Below are 14,273 nucleotides of genomic sequence, written 5' to 3' on the forward strand. Positions count from 1 at the left end.
GAGGTATGTATTTATTGGGTACATGAGATGTGATACAGGCATGCAATGTGAAATAAGCACATCATGGAGAATGAAATATCCATCCCCTCAAGCATTTATCCTTTGAGTTACAAACAATCCAATCACACTCTTTAAGTTGTTTTAAAATGTACAATTAAGTTATTATTGACTATAGTCACCCTGTTGTGCTATCAAATAGTAGTTCTTATTCATTCTTTCTAATTATTACTTGTACCCCTAAAACATCCCCACCTCCCCCACATGCCCCCAATACCCTTCCCAGCCTCTGGTAACCATTCTTCTACTCTTTATCTCCACGAGTTCAATTGTTTTGATTTTTAGATCCCACAAGTAAATGAGAACATGAAATGTTTGTTTTTCTGTGCCTGGCTTATTTCACTTAATGTAATGATCTACAGTTCCATCCATGTTGTTGCAAATGACTGGATCTCATTCTTTTTTATGGATGAATAGTACTCCATTGTGTATATGTACCACATGTTCTTTACCCATTCATCTGTTGAACACTTACGTTGCTTCCAAATCTTAGCTCTTGTAAACACTGCTGCAACAAACATAGGCACGCAGATATCTCTTTGATATACTGATTTTCTTTCTTTTGGGTATATACCAAGCACAGGGATTTCTCGATCATATGGTAGTTCAATATTTTTTGTCTTCTTAGGAACCTGAAAACTGTTCTCCATAGAGGTTGTACTAATTCACATTCCCACCAATGTACACATCCTAGCCAGCACATGTACACAATGTACACATCCTAGCCAGCACATAGCCAGCAGATGGCCACAATATACACATCCTAGCCAGCATTTGTTATTACCTGGCTTATGCATATAAGCCATTTTAACTGGGTGAGATGATCTCATTGTAGTTTTGATTTGCATTTCTCTAATGATCAATGATGTTGAGCACATTTTCATATGCCTCTCTGCAATATGTATGTCTTCTCTTGAGAAATGCCTATTCAAATATTTTGCCCATTTTTGACTGGAATTACTAGATTTTCTCCAGTAGAGTTCTTTGAGCTCCTCATAAATCCTGGTTATGAATCCGTTGTCAGATGGGTAGTTTGCAAATATTTTCTCCCATTCTTTGGGGTGTCTATTCACTTGGTTGATAGTATCTTTTGCTGTGCAGAAGCTTTTAAACTTGACGTAATCCCATTTGTCCATTTTTGCTTTGGTTGCTTGTGCTTGTGGAGTAAAGACTGTGTTTTCCCCAGTGCATATTCTTGGCACTTTTGTCACAAATGGGTTCACTGTTTGTGTGTGGATTTGTTTCTGTGTTGTCTATACTGTTCCATTGGTCTGTGTGTCTGCTTTTACGCCAGTACCATGCTGTTTTGGTTACAAAGCTCTGTAGTATTATTTAAAGTCAGGTAATGTGATTCCTCCAGTTTTGTTCTTTTTGCTTAGGATAGCTTTGGCTATTCTGGGTCTTTGTGGTTCTGTATAAATTTTAGGATCCTATTTCTGTGAAGAATGTCATTGGTATTTTTATAGGGATTGCACTGAATCTGTAGATTGCTTTGGGTAGTATGGACATTTTAACAATATTGATTCTTCCAATCCATGAACATGGAATATTTTTTCATTTTTGGTGATCTCATCAATTTCATTCATCAGTGTTTTATAGTTTTCATTATAGAGATATTTAACTTCTTTGGTTAATTCCTAGGTATTTAATTTTATGTGTGGCTATTGTAAATGAGATTACTTTTTAATATCTTTTTCAGATTGTTCACTTTTGGCATATAGAAACACTACTGATGCCTCAGAGATGGCCATGATGGTGTTCTGGTGTCAGCAGAATAGCAATGCCTGGGAGTCCACCACCACCATAATCTCCTGTGATCCCACAGAGCTGCAGACAGAAGGGAGCAATGACAAGAAATAAGTGCTGAGCAGTTTTCACATGGTGCTGGAAGACAGGCTGCTTTTCCCTGAGGACAGAAGACAGCCTGATGACGGTGGTACAATGACATCTCTGTGCTGGGAGTGACCCGCTCGGGGGCCCAGGCTGATCATTTCACACAGACACCCCTGGATCCTGGAAGCCAAGTCCTGGTCTGGGTAGACTGGGAGTGGAGGTTTGACCACATGTAGCAGCATTAAGGGCAGCATCTCATCACAGCAGTTGCTGATTATCTATTTGAGTTAAAGACAACATCATGGGAGTTAGGGAGATTTCGGAGTGTGATGCTGGAAAGCCCCTCTGTGAATGCAGAGAAAATAAATGCCACTGAAAAGAGTGTCAATAAAAATATCAGAGATCAGCTGCTCAACAAAGTATGAGAACTGAGCCTGAATGATTCTGAGGCGGAGCAGGTGAGAGGCTGGGGCCTGCCAGATGATCATGCTGGGCCCATTGGAATTGTTACCATCAAGGGTGTTGATTCCAACATGTGCTGTGGGATCCCCATGAGCAATCTCCGTGACTTTCCAGTCATTAAGATTCTAGGCACTGAGAAGAGGAAAAGGAATAAAATCAAACTGATATTTCAGTCTGGGAACCAGATGCTGAAATGGATGAAGAGAAGTCATGAAACTGAAAAAGCACTGAATCACTCTGCTTAAGTGTGGAGCAGAGGATCACATGGAAGCAGTGAAAAAGCTCCAGAATGTGGCCGGGCGTAGTGGCTTGTGCCTGTGATCCCAGCACTTTGGGAAGCCAAGGCGGGCAGATCACGAGGTCAGGAGATCGAGACCATCCTGGCTAACACAGTGAAACCCTGTCTCTACTAAAAATATAAAAAATTAGCCGGGCGTGTGGCGGGCGCCTGTAGTCCTAGCTACTTGGGAGGCTGAGGCAGGAGAATGGCGTGAACCCAGGAGGTGGAATTTGCAGTGAGCTGAGATCACGCCACTGCACTCCAGCCTGGGCGACAGAGCAAGACTCTGTCTCAAAATAAATAAATAAATAAAATAAAATAAAATAAAAAAGAAAAAGTTCCAGAACTCTACCAAGCTCCTGCAGAAGAACAACCTGAATCTGCTCAGAGACTCAGCTGTGCACATTGCCCATAGCCTCAGGACCAACCCAGACTCAGGGGATGTGGTCATATTACACAGGAAGGAGGGTGATTCATAGTTCATGAATATCGTTGCCAATGAGATTGGGTCAGAAGATTCCTTCCTGTTCTTAACCATGGGTGATGAGAAAGGTGCTGGGCTCTTTTTACTGGCAGGGCCACCTGAGACCATGGAGACCCTGGGGCCCAGGGTGGATGAGGTCCTAGAAGGCAAAGGAGCAGGGAAGAAAGGCTGCTTTCAGGGCAAAGTCACCAACATGAGCCAGCAGGCAGAGGTGCTATCACTTCTCCAGAACTACATCAGCACACAGAGTGCTAGGAAGTGAGGGCTCAGGGTGCTCACCTCCTCTTACCACAGAAGGAGTCTTTTGGATAATTAAATAGATTGACTTGAAAAAAAGAAGTGCTACTGTTTTTTGTATGTTAATTTTCTATCCTGTAATTTTACTGAATTTGTTTATCAATTCTAATAGTTTTTGGTGAAGTCTAGGTTTTTCCAACTATAAGATCATGTCATCTGCAAACAAGGATAATTTGACTCCTTCCTTTCAAATTTGGAAGCCCTTTACATCTTTGTCTTGACTCATTGCTCTTCCTAGGACTTCCAGTACTATGGTGAATAACAGTGGCGATAGTGGGCATCCTGGTTGTGTTCCAGATCTTAGAGGAAAGGCATTCGTTTTTCACCATTCAGTATGATACAAGCTGTGGGTCTGCTGCATATGGCTTTTATGATGTTGAGGTATGTTCTTTCTATTCCCAGCTTTTTGAGAGTTTTTATCATGAAGGGATGTTGAATTTTATCAAATGCTTTTTCAGCATCCATTGAAATGATCCTAAGGTTTTTATCCTTCATTCTGTTGATATTGATGTATCACATTGATTTGTGTATGTTGAACCACCTTGTGTCTCAGGAATAAATCTTACTTGTTCATGATGAACAACCTTTCTAATGTATTGTTGAATTCAGTTTGCTAGTATTTTGTTGAGGATTTTTGTATTAATATCCATCAGAGATATTGGACTATATTTTCCTTCCTTCCAGAGAGGTTGAGTAGGATTGATATTAGTTCTTTAAATGTTTGGTGGAATTCAGCAATTAAGCCATAGGGTCCCAGGCTTTTTTTTTTTCTTTCTTTTTTTTTTTTTTTTTTAACCTGGGAGACTTTTTATTATGACTTCAATCTCATCATTTGTTATTGGTCTGCTGAGGTTTTGGATTTCTACCAGTTCAATCTTGGTAGGTTGTATGTGTCTAGGAATTTGTCCGTTTCTTCTAGATTTTCCAACTTATTGGCATATAGTTGTTCTCCTTGTATTCAATATGAAAATAAATTCTAGCCGTGAAATCAGCCATTTGATGAACAGGCCCTCATTCCTTTGGGGAGAAGAGATAGTTAGGGATCCCAATCTGGGTCTCTAAGGGTGCTCATTCCTACTGGATTGGTAATTATTTCAAGAAATTTTTTAGGGAATACTTTTTTTATTTTACTTTAAGTTCTGGGATACATGTGCTGAATGTGCAGGTTTGTTACATAGGTATACATGTGCCATGGTGATTTGCTGCACCTATCAACCCATCACCTAGGTTTTAAGCCCTGCCTGCATTAGGTATTTGTCCTAATGCTGTCCCTCCCCTTTCCCTCCACCCACTGACAAACCCTGGTGTGTGATGTTCCCCTCTCTGTGTCCATGCGTTCTCATTGTTCAACTCCCACTTATGAGTGAGAACATGTGGTGTTTGGTCTTCTGTTCCTGTGTTACTTTGCTGAGGATGGTGGTTTCTAGCTTTATTTATGTTCCTGTAAAGGACATGAACTCATCTTTTTTTATGGCTGCATAGTATTCCGTGTTGTATATGAACCATATTTTTGTTACCCAGTCTATCATTGATGGGCATTTGGGTTGGTTCCAAGTCTTTGCTATTGTGAACAGTGCTGCAATAAACATACGTGTGCATGTGTCTTTATAGTAGAATGATTTATAATCCTTTGGGTATATACCCAGTAATGGGATTGGTGGATCCAATGGTATTTCTGGTACTAGATCCTTGAGGAATCGCCACGCAGTCTTCCATAATGTTTGAACTAATTTGCACTCCCACCAGGATTGTAAAATTGTTCCTATTTCTCCGCATCCTTGCCAGCATCTGTTGCTTCCAGACTTTTTAATGATCACCACTCTAGCTGGCATGAAATGGTATCTCATTTTCTAATTTTGATTGCATTTCTCTAATGAACAGTGATGATGAGCTTTTTTTCATATGTTTGTTTGCTACATAAATGCCTTCTTTTGAGAAGTGTCTGTTCATATCCTTCACCCACTTTTTCATGGGGTTGTTTTTTTCTTGTAAATTTGTTTAAGTTCCTTGTAGATTCTAGATATTAGACCTTTGTCAGCTGGATAGATTGCAAAAAGTTTCTCCCATTCTGTAGGTTGCCTGTTCACTCTGATGATATTTTCTTTTGCTGTGCAGAAGCTCTTTAGTTTAATTAGATTGCATTTGTCAATTTTGGCTTTTGTTGCCATTGCTTTTGGTGTTTTAGTCATGAAGTCTTTGCCCATGCCTATGTCCTGAATGGTATTGCCTAGGTTTTCTTCTAGGGTTTTTATAGTTTTAGGTTTTACATTTAAGTCTTTATCTTGAGTTAATTTTTGTATAAGGTGTAAGGAAGGGGTCCAGTTTCAGTTTTCTGCATATGGGTAGCCAGTTTTCCCAGCACCACTTATTAAATAGGGAATCTTTTCCCCATTGCTTGTTTTTGTCAGGTTTGTCAAAGGTCAGATCATTGTAGATGTGTGGTGTTATTTCTGAGGCCACTGTTCTGTTCCATTGGTCTATATATCTGTTTTGGTACCAGTACCATGCTGTTTTGGTTACTGTAGCCTTGTAGTATAGTTTGAAGTCAGGTAGCGTGAGGCCTCCAGCTTTGTTCTTTTTTCTTAGGATTGTCTTGGCTATATGGGATCTCTTTTGGTTCCAAATGAAATTTAAAGTAGCTTTTTCTAATTATGTGAAGAAAGTCAATGGTAGCTTGATGGGAATAGCATTGAATCAATAAATTACTTTGGGCAGTATGGCCATTTTCACGATATTGATTATGCCTATCCATGACCATGGAAAGTTTTTCCATTTTTTTCTGTCCTCTCTTATTTCCTGAGCAGTGGTTTGTAGTTCCCCTTAAGAGGTCCTTCATGTCCCTTGCAAATTGTATTCCTAGGTATTTTATTTTCTTTGTAGCAATTGTGAATGGGAGTTCACTCATGATTTGGCTCTCTGCTTGACTATTATTTTTGTATAGGAATGCTTGTGATTTCTGCACATTGATTTTGTATCCTGAGACTTCGCTGAAATTGTTTATCAGCTTAAGGAGTTTTTGGGCTGAGACGATGGGGTTTTCTAAATATACAATCATGTTGTCTTCAAGCAGAGACAATGTGACTTCCTCACTTCCTATTTGAATACCCTTTATTTCTTTCTGTTGCCTGATTGCTCTGGCCAGAACTTCAACACTATGTTGAATAGGAGTGGTGAGAGAGAGCATCCTTGTCTTGTGCCGGTTTTCAAAGAGAATGCTTCCAGCTTTTGCCCATTTAGTATGATATTGGCTATGGGTTTGTCATAAATAGCTCTTATTATTTTGAGATACATTCCATGAATACCTAGTTTATTGAGAGTTTTTAGCATAAAAGAGTGTTGAATTTATTGAAGGCCTTTTCTGCATCTACTGAGATAATCATGTGGTTTTTGTCATTGGTTCTTTTTATGTGATGGATTACATTTATTGATTTGCATATGTTGAACCATCCTTGCATCCCAGGGATGAAGCTGACTTGATCATGGTGGATAAGCTTTTTGATGTGCTGCTGGATTAGGTTTGCCAGTATTTTGAGGATTTTTGCATTGCTGTTCTTCAGGGATATTGGCCTGAAATTTTCTTTTTTTGTTGTGTCTCTGTCAGGTTTTGGTATCAGGATGATGCTGGCCTCATAAAATGAGTTAAGGAGGAGTCCTTCTTTTCTATTGTTTGGAATAGTTTCAGAGGGAATGGTACCATCTCCTGTTTGTACTTCTTGTAGAATTTGGCTGTGAATCAGTCTGGTCATGGGCTCTTTTTTGTTGGTAGGCTAATAATTACTGCCTAAATTTCAGAACTTGTTAATGGTCTATTCAGAGATTTGACATCTTCCTGGTTTGGTCTTGGAAGGGGTTACGTGTCCAGAAATTTATCCATTTCTTCTAGATTTTCTAGTTTACTTGCATAGAGGTGTTTATAGTATCCCCTGATGGTAGTTTATATATCTGTATGATCAGTGGTGATATCCCTTTTATCATTTTTTATTGTATCTCTTTGATTATTCTCTCTTTTCTTCTTTATTGTTCTGGCAAGCAGTCTATCTATTTTGTTAATCTTTTCATAAAACCAGCTCCTGGATTCATTGATTTTTTGAAGGGCTTTTCATATCTCTATGTCTTTCATTTCTGCTCTGATCTTAGTTATTTCTTGTCTTCTGATAGCTTTTGAATTTGTTTGCTCTTGCTTCTCTAGTTCTTTTAATTGTGATGTTATGCTGTCGATTTTAGATTTTTCCCTCTTTCCCACTTTTAGATCTTTCCCACTTTCCCAATTTCTGATGTGGGCATTTAGTGCTATAAATTTCCTTCTAAATACTGCTTTAGCTGTGTTTCAGAGATTCTAGTACATTGTCCTTTGTTGTCATTGGTTTCAAAGAGCTTTGTTATTTCTGCCTTAATTTTGTTAGTCACCCAGTAGTTATTCTGGAGAAGGTTGTTCAGTTTCCATGTAGTTGTGTGGTTTTGAGTGAGTTTCTTAATTCTGAGTTCTAATTGATTGCACTGTGGTCTGGGAGGGTACGTGTTATGATTTCCATTCCTTTGCATTTGCTGAGGAGTGTTTTACTTCTAATTATGTTGTCAATTTTAGAACAAGTGCTATGTGGTGTTGAGAAGAATATATATTGTTGATTTGGGGTGGAGAGTTCTGTAGATATCTATGAGATCCACTTGGTCCAGAGCTGAGTTCACATCCTGAATATCCTTGTTAATTTTCTGTCTTGTTGATCTCTCTATTATTGACAGTGGGGTGTTAAAGTCTCCCACTATTATTGTGTGGGAGTCTACATCTCTTTGTAGGTCTCTAAGAAGTTTTTTTTATGAATCTGGGTGCTCCTGTTTGGGTGCATATATATTTAGGATAGTTAGCTCTTCTCTTTGCATTGATCCCTTTACCATTATGTAATGCTCTTCTTTGTCTTTTTTAAATCTTTGTTGGCTTAAAGCCTGTTTTATCAGAGACTAGGATTGCAAAACCTGCTTTTCTTTGCTGTCCATTTCCTTGGTAAATATTCCTCCATCCCTTTATTTTGAGCCTATGTGTGTCTTTGAATGTGAGATGGGTCTTCTGGATACAGGATACTGGATACACTGATGGGTCTTGACTCTTTATTTACCTTGCCAGTCTGTGTCTTTTAATTGGGGCATTTAGTTTGTTTACATTTAAGGTTAATATTGTTATGTGTGAATTTGATCCTGTCATTATGATGCTAGCTGGTTATTTTGCACATTAGTTGATGCAGTTTCTTCATAGTGTCGTTGGTCTTTATAATGTGGTGTGTTTGCAGTGGCTGGTACTGGTTTTTTCTTTCCATATTTAGTGCTTCCTTCAGGAGCTCTTGTAAGGCAGGCCTGCTGCTGACAAAATCCCATAGCATTTGCTTGTCTGTAAAGGATTTTATTTCTCCTTCACTCGTGAAACTTAGTTTGGCTGGATATGAAATTCTGGATTGAAAATTCTTTTCTTTAAGAATGTTGAATATTGGCCCTCACTCTCTTCTGGCTTGTAGGGTTTCTGCAGCGAGATCTGCTATTAGTCTGATGGGCTTCCCTTTGTAGGTAACCTGACCTTTCTCTCTGGCTGTGCTTAACATTTTTTTCTTCATTTCAACCTTGGAGAATCTGAAGATTATGTGTCTTGGAGTTGCTCTTCTCAGCGAGTATCTTTGTGATGTTCTCTGTATTTCCTGAATTTGAATCTTGGCCTGTCTTGCTAGGTTGGGGAAGTTCTCCTGGATAATATCCTGAAGTCTGTTTTCCAACTTGGTTCCATTCTTCCTGTCACTTTCAGGGACCCCAATCAACCGTAGATTTGGCCTTTTCACATAGTCCCATATTTCTTGGAGGCTTTGTTTGTTCTGTTTCAATCTTTCTTCTCTAATCTTGTCTTCATGCCTCATTTCAGTAAGTTGATGTTCAATCTCTGATATCCTTTCTGTCACTTATCAATTTGGCTGTTGATTCTTGTATATGCTTCACAAAGTTCTCGTGCTGTGTTTTTCAGCTTCATCAGGTCATTTACGTTTTTCTCTAAACTGGTTATTCTAGTTAGCATTTCCTGTAACCTTTGTCAAGGTTCTTAGCTTCCTTGCATTGGGTTAAAACATATTCCTTTAGGTCAGAGGAGTTTGTTATTATCCACCTTCTGTAGCCTACTTCTGTCAATTTGTCAAGCTCATTCCCTGTCCAGTTTTTTGCCCTTGCTGGAGAGGATTTGTGATCATTTGAAGGAGAAGGGGCATTCTGCTTTTTGGAATTTTCAGCATTTTTGTGCTGGCTTTTCCTCATCTTCAGGGATTTATCTACCTTTGATCTTTGAGGATGATGACCTTTGGATGGGATTTCTGTGTGGGGGTTCTTTTTGTTGATGTTGATGTCATTGGTTTCTGTTTGTTAGTTTTCCTCCTAACAGTCAAGCCCCTTTCTTCAGGTCTGCTACAGTTTGCTGGAGATCCACTCTATACTCAATTTGCCTGGGTATCACCAGCAGAGGCTGCAGAACAGCAAAGATTGCTGCCTAGTCCTTCCTCTGAAAGCTTCATCCCAGTGCGGCACTGGCCTGATGCCAGCCAGAGCTCTCTTTTATGAGGTGTTTCTCAACCCCTGTTGGGACGTGTCTCCCAGTCAGGAGGCATGGGGGTCAGGGACCCACTTGAAGAGGCAGTCTGTCCCTTAGCAGAACTCAAGTGCTGTGCTGGGAGAACCCTCCTTGTCAGGATTTGCTGCTGTCTTCAGAGCCGGCAGGCAGAAACATTTAAGTTCACTGAAGCTGTGCCCACAGCCACCCCTTCTCCCAAGTGCTCTGTTTCAGGGAGATGGGAGTTTTATTTATAGCCCTGACTGGGGCTGCTGCCTTTCTTTCAGAGATGCCCTGCCCAGTGAAGAGGAATCTAGAGGAGCAGTCTGGCCACAGCCACTTTGTCATGCTGTGTTGAGTTCTACCTAGTCCTTAGCACTGTGAGGGGTAAATCACCTACTCTAGCCTAAGTAATGGTGGACGCCCCTTCCCCCACCAAGCTCAATCATCTCAGGTCGACTTCAGACTGCTGTGCTGGCAGCAAGAATTTCAAGCCAGTGGTTCTTAGCTTGCTGGGCTCTGTGGGAGTGAGACCTGCTGAGCGAGACCACTTGTCTCCCTGGCTTCAGCCCCCTTTCCAGGGGAGTTAATGGGTCTGTCTTGCTGGGGTTCCAGGCACCACTAGGGTATGAAAAACAAACAAACAAACAAACTCCTACAGCTAGCTTGGTGTCTGCCCAAACAGCCACCCAGTTTTGTGCTTGAAACCCAGGGCCCTGGTGGTGTAGGCACATGAGGGAATCTCCTGGTCTGTGAATTGCAAAAACTGTGGGAAAAACATAGTATCTAGGCTGGATAGCACAGTCCCTCATGGTTTCCCTTGGCTGGGAAAGGGAGGCTACCCTGTTCCTTGCACTTCCTGGGTGAGGTGACGCCCCATCCTGCTTCTGCTAACCCTCCATGGGCTGCACCCACTGCCTAACCTGTCCCAATGAAATGAACAGGGTACCTCAGTTGAAAATGCAGAAATTATCTGCCTTCTGCATTGGTCTCACTGGGAGCTGAAGACTGGAGCTGTAACTATTCAGTCATATTGCCAGCAGCCCCCGTGAATACATTTATATGTGATGACAATATACATCATGATATTATACTGATTGCATAGCCTCATTGATGTTACTTTTGTATCTCCTTTCTCTTAAATTGAAAATTCAAATTTTATTGATATTAACAATGTTGCACATTTCCATTATCCAAACACATGCACATATACACACACCACAAAATTAAACACTTTAGTGTTTTTACATTTGTTTCATTTTTGTTTTGGTAGCTCTTTTTGTACTTAGGATATGTCTTGTTAAAAATGTATAGTCAAATGACAAATTACTATGTTTTAAAGTCATTCAAAGAGCTTTCTGAGTGGTTAAGCCATCAACCTGTCACATGGTTAAATTCAATTATTTCATTTTTCTTTCTTTTGAGTTTTAGAGATTTTTAAAAAAAAAATAGTTTTGTTTTACAATTATATACACTATTTCATAGTTACCATATCAAATTCATAAAACAGGCATGGTCAGAAAAATCAAGATTTAATCAACTATCCACCCTCATTTGTTCTCTTTTCTTAGATGACAAGATACTACTGAAACAACCAACCAAACAAACAAATGCCCAGTCAAGAAAAAGCCATATTCAAAATCGTAGGCAATTTCATGGTGTTTTTACTCACCCTTGCTCCACCACTTCACTGGCACAAAGCAAAATGGTCAGAAGAAAGAGGCCCAATCCCTGGTCCCCTCCATTAAAATGGAAAAAGCAGAGTGCTAATTGTAAAGTTATTGCCTGTGTCCAAGGGACTGGTATGTGTCTTACCTGTCTTGGAGCTCAGAGAGATAGCAGTGCATAGTTTGAATATTAGGCTGAAAGATGAAGAAGGGAGTGGCAGGTGCAGCAGCATGCGATACTGAAGAAGTATTACAGAGTCACACATGACTGGTAGCAATAGATTGTGGGTAGAGGAATATAAGGGCATACCTAAGGCTCAGAGAAGAACCTCGGGTGACACTGTTTTAAATATTAATAATCTCAGGTAAACTGGGGGGAAATACAGCACACATACAGAAGCCCAGACAGAACTCATACCCACAAAAGACCAGGGAAGCCCTTAAGCGTTGACTCCTGACTGATCTCAAAGCTCAACAACCCCCTAGTTAGTAAAGGCCTCCATAGCAGTCTTCAAAGACTGGGATGGATGTTATTTTTAATGTTCCATTTCCAACAAAAGATGACAAAGAATATAAAGAAATAGGGGAAGATGGCCATTCAAATGAATAAATTAAATTTCTAGACACAGTCTCTGATGGAAGACATTCAACAGACTTATTAGACAGAAACTTTAAAACAACTGTCTTACATATATTCAAAAAGCCAAAGGAAAATGGAAACAACTAAAGGAAGCCTGGAAAACATTTTATGAACAAAATGAGAATATAAACAAAAAGATACAAACTATATAAAAAATTCTGGAGCTGAAAAATACAATAAAAGAATTGAAAAATTCACTAGAGATATTTATCAGCAGACTCAAACAGGGAGAAAAAAGAATTAGTGAGTTTCAGCATAGGTCATTTGAAATCATTGAGTCAGAATAAAAAAGAAAAGAAATGGAAGAAAGTGAAGAGGGCCTAAAGGGATTTATAAGACATAATTGAGTGGACTAATATACACATTGTATGAGTTCCAGAAGAAGAAGACAGAAAAGGGAAAGATTATTTGAAGAAATATGGCTGAAAGTTTACCAAATCTGAGGAAAGATATGAATGTACGAATTCAAGAAGCTCAATGAACTCCAAGTAGGATAAACCAGAAATACACCTAGACACTTTATAGTCAAGCTGTTAAAAGCAAAAACAATGAGAAAATCCTGAAAGCACCAAGAGAAAAGTGACTCATCACATTCAAGGGATTCTCTAATATCAGCAGATTACTCAGCAGAAACCTTACAGTCCAGAAGACAGTGGGATGACATTCTTAAAGTATTAAAAGAAAAAATATGTCTAATGAGAATTCTACAACCATCAACACTATACTTTAAAAATGAAAATGAGGTAGAAACTAAGACATTCCCAGATAAATAAAAGCTGAGGGAATTCATTATCATTAGAACTGCTCTATGAGAAATGCAAAGAAAGTCCTTCAAGTTAAAATAAAAAGATACTTGACAGTAACACAAAGCTATATGACAGTAAAAGGTCTCAGGTAAAGATGTCCATATAGATACATAACCAAATATTATTGTAATATTGTAATTTGTAATTTTATAATTAATATTGTAATTTTGGTTTATAACTTCGCTTTTAATTTTTGACAGGATTTATAAGACGTTTGAAGTTTTTCCTCTTTTTTGATATAGGCACTTATAAATACAAACCTCCTTCTTAGTACTGCTTTTGCTATATCCCATGGGTTTTTGTATATTGGGTATTCATTATCATTTGTTTCAAGAAATTTTTCAATTTCCTTCTTAATTTCTTCATTGACCTGCTGGTAATTTGGGAGCATATTATTTAATTTCCATGCATTTGTGTAGTTTCCAAAATCTCTCTTGTTACTGATTTTCAGTTTTATTTCCTTTCTATTCTACTCTGGTACTGAGTTCAATGCCTCACAACTGTGTTCTCCCTCCCCCAGTGCCCAGAGATGTTCTCTGTACCATGCTGCACTGCCACAGGGTGGGGGAGGGAGTGGAGTCGGTGACTCCAGTCAGGTCTGTTTTTTGCTATCTTTTCAGTGCCTCTTTCAGCAATATGAAGTTAAAACCAGGTACTATGAGTGCTCACTCGATTTTTGGTTCTTATGAAGGTGTTTTTTTCTGTGTAGATTGTTGTTAAATTGGTGTCCTTGTAGGTGAAATGATCAGTGGAGCCTTTATTCTGCCATCTTGCTCCACCTTACAAAAAACAAAAATAAAATTTTTAAAGAAGGAAAATCTACAATCAATATTCTAAGCTGTTAAGAATATGAAAACAGGCTGGGCACAGTGGCTTATGCCTGTAATCCTAGCACTTTGGGAGGTTGAGGTGAGTAGATCACCTGAGGTCAGGAGTTTGAGACCAGCCTGGCCAACATGGTGAAACACCATCTCTACTAAAAATACAAAAATTAGCCAGGCATGGTGGTGCATGCCTGTAATCCCAGCTACCCAGGAGGCTGAGGCAGGAGAATTGCTGGAACCCGGGAGGCAGAGGCTTCAGTGAGCCGAGATCAAGCCACTGTACTCTAGTCTGGGTCACAGAGTGAGACTTCATCTCAAAAAAAAAAAAAAAGTAAAGAAAATATAGCATCAC

General features: G+C 39.3%; 1 pseudogene; it reads left to right on the forward strand.

Annotated features, from left to right (window-relative positions):
* Positions 1-13,847, forward strand: part of LOC100442523 (alanyl-tRNA editing protein Aarsd1-like) — a 139,593-nt pseudogene extending 125,746 nt beyond the window's left edge.
* The last annotated feature ends 426 nt before the right edge of the window (positions 13,848-14,273 follow it).

This window comes from Pongo abelii, chromosome X (assembly GCF_028885655.2).
Source record: "Pongo abelii isolate AG06213 chromosome X, NHGRI_mPonAbe1-v2.0_pri, whole genome shotgun sequence".
NCBI classification, from domain to species: Eukaryota; Metazoa; Chordata; class Mammalia; order Primates; family Hominidae; genus Pongo; species Pongo abelii.